This window comes from Lytechinus variegatus, chromosome 3 (assembly GCF_018143015.1).
Source record: "Lytechinus variegatus isolate NC3 chromosome 3, Lvar_3.0, whole genome shotgun sequence".
NCBI classification, from domain to species: Eukaryota; Metazoa; Echinodermata; class Echinoidea; order Temnopleuroida; family Toxopneustidae; genus Lytechinus; species Lytechinus variegatus.
Window position 1 is genome coordinate 33671276 of NC_054742.1, and position 6140 is coordinate 33677415.

Genomic DNA, 6140 nt, shown 5'->3' on the forward strand with positions numbered 1-6140 from the left:
GTGAGACTTGGTAGCTCTGCCATTTACCTCACCTGGGTCAAGTGCAGCACAGTGAGATAATATATCTTGCTTCGCGGGCCGTTACTCCATGTAGCAAAGTGGATATGTGCGCTATACACCCTATTGTTCTAACTTTTTTTCCTTCATTTACCCTTCATTTTTTTCTTTCTACTAAATTCATCTCTTTTCTTTCATTTTCTCGAGGGGACATCACAGTTCCCTAGTCCTGCCAAATTGTCCAGCACGAGCACCGCACGCCAGAGCTACATGTACATGCACAGCTTCACAAGTCCAGTCAGACTGCAGGTCCCAAGAAAGTGGCTTCTTTCAGCTCCATGTTTCATCCAAGTGATAATTCATGACTTGAGATGTTTTGTATATTTAATGAGCTTGATGCGGACCAAAACACCTCTTTTCATTCGGTCATTGCTGCTATAAATGTGCATCAAATTTCATGATTTTGGTACCATTGTAAAGAAGAAGAATTATTCTTTCAGGTCATGTGTTTGGATTTATTCAAAAGATTTTGTAATATAGGTAAAATTCTGATTTAAAATATGCTACAAAATAAAATATTTTCACCTGACAAAAGCTGTTCTTTTCACACTTTATTTTTGTTTTAGCCCAAATGATTTTTATATCATGATAAAGCTGAATATGTATGCTTTGAAATGATATAGGTTTCAAAATAAGAATTGGGTTAATCGGGTCAAGATCACACTTTTCATTTGCCAAGTACATAGAGCAGTTTGAAACAAGAATACTGCACTCTGATTGCTCAAAGAAACCACACAATGGCAAATTCCAACGGTCCCAGTGCCTGGGTTCGTGGGAAGGTCACACTTCCCATGTGGTAATCTCCTCAAATACCCCGTGCCTGTAGTTCTGTGAACCTTATCCAGCCAATCAGAACACTGGATTTCATGGAAGTACAAAATTTCAGAAATCTCGTCTTGTACCTTGGTGGGAAAAGTGTGATCTTGACCCGATTAAAAGGTGCGCATATCAAGAGTGGCATTGTGAGAAAGTACAGAAGTTCAGCTTTATGGTGATATAGATATAATTGAGGCTCAAAATAAAAAGTTTTGCACAATTTGCAAAAGAAAACAGAGGAAGAAAATTCAGTTTTGAGGCACATTTTCAGGCCAGAAATTTAATTTTTTAACAAAATATTGTACACAAAATAAATGACGAATATGAAAGAGTAACTTTTACTCTATCTGATGGTGCAATAATATTTTCATTTAACTTGAGGTTATAACAGGTAAATTCTTAGAAAAAGAAAATCTCACGAATCACGAGTTTTGCAAGGAGGAGGATTCAGCCACGAGATGATTTGGATAAATCTGGACTTTTTGCTCATTAGCACAGGGACCTGCGGCCTGACTGAAGTCCCTCTTAAAGGGGAATGAAACCTTTGGAATAAGTAGGCTTCTGTCGAAACAGAAAAATAAAAGAATAAGAACAAAGAAAGTTTGAGAATAATCGGACAAATAATGAGAAAGTTATGAGCATGTGAACATTGCAATCACTAATGCTATGGAGATCCTCACATTGGCAATGCGACAAGGATGTGTGATGTCACATGTGAACAACTTTCCCTTTGATGGACTGTAAAATACCCTTAAAATGTCTCTTTCTGCTTTTCCTTGTGGTGATACAAACTCTTTATCCATGATGTCTTTTAAAAATCTGTATTACATGCCCTCCTCTGTTTTCACACAAGCTATCTTGTTCCAAAGGTTTCATTTCTCCTTTAACACTGCTAGGGCTCACATATACATGCACATCACTAACCTGCATTCCCGTGTGCACCGTACCTATTGTACTGCGATCCCGTTCCGTAGACCTGTTTTTCATACTGCCCAGTATATATTTATTTCCCAAGACCCCATACTTTACCCTTGAGTTCAGCTTCTTAGACCCACATTCCAGGGTTTCGTGAGGCAACCCCCATCAAAATATAAACTGAGTACCCCCTTTAATTATTTTCTTGATTAATTAGCAGGGAATGAATCCTCTAGATCCCTTTATCTATTATTTGTACAATCTACTCATTCCCAGAGAAAAGAGACATTTTTATTCTCCAAATCATATCTTTGGAATTTGAAAGCCATTTTCACCTTACATTTTAAAGAAGATGCCCTTTACTCACACATTTTCAGATGTACATTGTATCTACATGCTGCACATGTAGGTAACAGGGTAAAGAGTCAAAGTCCATATTCTCTGTCAACAAGACTGATTTAAATATTGTAAGTAGGTAATACAGACTTCAAGGGTATTGTACAATTTACATCTCATGACAAAAGGATAGGGATAGTGTACATTTACTGCTCTAGAATTCTACATGATGCTATCAAAGGATATATTTGCACCTTTACTGAAATATATAGGGGAAGGCGGGGTAAGTTGAGCATAGGGGCAAGTTGAGCCACCAGCCCCAGGCCAATAATGAATAAGTCAGACATTGTGGTGGTGTCATGTATTGATGACCCATAGCATAACCCCTAACCCCACCATATTGTTTTCAACTTTGAAACAAAAAGTATTTTTTTAGAGGGAAAAATATGAATTTCAGCCAAAAAAGTAAAAAAGAGTGTGAAATAGATAACTGCTTTATAAACACACATGTCTTCAAATATAATAAAGACATGATAACAACATTATTAGTCCAGATATGGATCTTCATTCTTGTCATAGTCTTTTATATGATGGATACATAATAAATGTGTGAATACAAAATTATCGCACTAAGTTCGGACTGGGGTAGTTTGAGCCAAACAGCATGGGGCAAGTTGAGCCATGGTAATTCATATGGTAATGTATCTTAAAAAACAAACCATAAAAATCGATTGAAATGCTGGCTGAAAGGAGTAAATTTACATGGCTGCTCTTTTCCTTTTAAAGAATGTTAGTATTTATAGAGAATTAGCAAGTGAAAAGACTTTAAACAAAAAATTGACATGCTGGTTCTCCCCTTATACATTTTGTACATACCGGTAGTTTTTGTGGCTCAACTTACCCCAGAAGGTGGCTCAAACTTACCCCATATATGGGGCAAGTTGAGCCATTTGACATCGTTTTTTTCAAAGGTCACGATGACTTTCAGTGTGGGGATAGAGAGTTATATATAGGTGGAAAATATTTCAGAATTAAATTTCAAGGCAAGGTACTTATTTTGACAAGATTATTAATCATATCAATTCTAACATGCAAAAACGAAAACTGTCACATCTTACCCCGCCTTCCCCTACTGATGTTAAGCAAGTACCTTTATGCTTCCAATTGAGAGTGGCACATTCTCCTCATTAACTAATACCCCTTTCATAAACCCAATTATGTGGCTAATAGCATAATTTGGTCGCAAAATTGGAGGAGGACAAGAGTTATCCACATTATTTTGATGCTGATATTATCCACATAATAGCAGCATCGGGACAAGATTTTGAGTTTATGAACGCATTTCCAAATAATGCGGATAATTGCCATGGTGCGGTCACAAGGTCACCCTTTTCCAACACAACCGCATCGGAGGGGGCGTGTCCAGTTGTCATGGCGATTATCCGCCTTTTTCAGAACGGGCACTCGTAAAAATAATGCGGCTTATTTTCAGAGTTTGTTGTGAACGCAATTTTTGTCTCACCTGCATAGCAGAGTGAGACTATAGGCGCCGCTTTTCCAGTGGCGGCGACGGCGGCGGCGTCAACATCAAATCTTAACCTGAGGTTAAGTTTTTGAAATGACATCATAACTTAGAAAGTATATGGACCTAGTTCATTAAACTTGGCCATAAGGTTAATCAAGTATGACTTAACATCCTATTAGAGTTTCATGTCACATGACCAAGGTCAAAGGTCCTTTAGGGTCAATAAACTTAGACCATGTTGGAGGAATCAACTTCAAAATCTTAACCTGAGGTTAAGTTTTTGAAATGTCATCATAACTTAGAAAATATATGGACCTAGTTCATGAAACTTGGACATAAGGTTAATCAAGTATCACTGAACATCTTGCATGAGTTTCACGTCACATGACCAAGGTCGAAGGTCATTTAGGGTCAATGAACTTTGGCCGAATTGGGGGGTATCTGTTGAATTACCATCATAACTTTGAAAGTTTATTGGTCTAGTTCGTTAAACTTGGACATTAGAGTAATCAAGTATCACTGAACATCCTGTGCACATTTCAGGTCACATGACCAAGGTCAAAGGTCAATGAACTTTGGCCGAATTGGGGGTATCTGTTGAATTCCCATCATAACTTTGAAAGTTTATGGATCTGATTCATGAAACTTAGACATAATAGTAATCAAGCATCACTGAACATTTTGTGCAAGTTTCAGGTCTCATGATTAAGGTCAAAGGTCATCTAGGGTCAATGAACTTTGGCCGAATCGGGGGTATCTGTTGAATTACCATCATAACTTTGAAAGTTTATTGGTCTAGTTCGTTAAACTTGGACATTAGAGTAATCAAGTATCACTGAACATCCTGTGCACATTTCAGGTCACATGACCAAGGTCAAAGGTCAATGAACTTTGGCCGAATTAGGTGTATCTGTTGAATTACCATCATAACTTTGAAAGTTTATGGATCTGATTCATGAAACTTGTACATAAGAGTAATCAAGTACCACTAAACATCCTGTGCGAGTTTCAGGTCACATGATCAAGGTCAAAGGTCATGTAAGGTCAATGAACTTTGGCCAAGTTGGGCTTTTTTGTTGAATAACCATCATATCTCTGTAAGTTTATTGGTCTAGTTCATAAAAAGTGGACATAAGAGTAACCGTGTATCACTGAACATCTTGTGCGAGTTAGAGTAGTATTCAAAGTCAGCACTGCTGCTATATTGAACTGCGCGATGCAGGTGAGACGGCCAGAGGCATTCCACTTGTTATTGGATTATCCGCATTACTCTTAGGCGGCTAATTGGAGGATACCTGTAGGTTTATGAAAGGAGTATAAGAAAGTAATTCCATCTACTTGCTTCCTTTTGTCATTAGAGAACAATATGTTGTGGAACTGTATCCATCAATTAGGTTTTAAAACTCTCTGACTTCATCTGCCCCATTGCCAAACCTTACTGTTTTTAATAGTGATTTTGCCATTTTGGAAAATGCTAAATTGAAACCAGCTGGATACTTATTTTACTTGTTAGAGTAGTTGTTTTGATGGCAAAAATATTAAGTTGCCCTTGGTGTTGTGTTTTATTTTTGTGTCACTGTGACCCTGCTATCACATGATTGACCTTCATTTATTTTCATGAAGATGCATTTCATGTATTTGTTTAATATTTGTTTTGTTTCAAGCACATGTATCAATATTTGCTTAGTATGTTTTATGATTATCAGGGAGCACATTTCTCAAGTGGTTGCAAAGTCAAATAGACAGCTGGGTATGATAGACCTTTTTGTAAATTTAGATACGACCCCTATCAATCTTTTAGAGTATGAAATTACAGTAGGCCTATTCTTCACAGTCAGCACTGCTGCTACCTGTATCTCAGTAGTCTTCAAAGTCAGCACTGCTGCTATTTTGAATCATGTAATGCAGGAGGTAGGAATATTTCTACACTCATTGACTATTAAAGTAAAGTCAGGGATTGTCTAATGTACGAGGATATCAACTTTTTTCGACATGCTCAAAATTCTTAAGAACTAGTCACAAGGCAATAAAAGAAATAAAAAAGGATACCTCCTCCATTGACATCCCAAAGGTGAACAATAGTCCACATGATTGAAAAAGAAGAAGGAAAAACTACCATAGGCAGCAAGCAAGGTGATTGCTTTCCATATGGCCTAAATTCAATTATAAAAATTCACAGCAACAATAGATTTATAAGCAGGGATGTCTAAGAAATCAATTTTATCATTTTGACATTAAGAATTAAGAACTAAAAAAATGAAAGCGTTAATTTCGTATTCCTTTTTTTTTCCAAAATGTACAGGCAGGATATTCAACATAAATTATAAGATATCATTTTAGACAGTTTTTTGTCTGCAAAGATCCTGACAGGATGTCTTGCACAATTCATATGACTTATATGTGACTCCTTGATTTAATTCTTTTTGTTTGTAGACTCCGATCTTGGCCATCGTGTAATCTAAAATTCTCACGAGATATCGGTACAGATGTC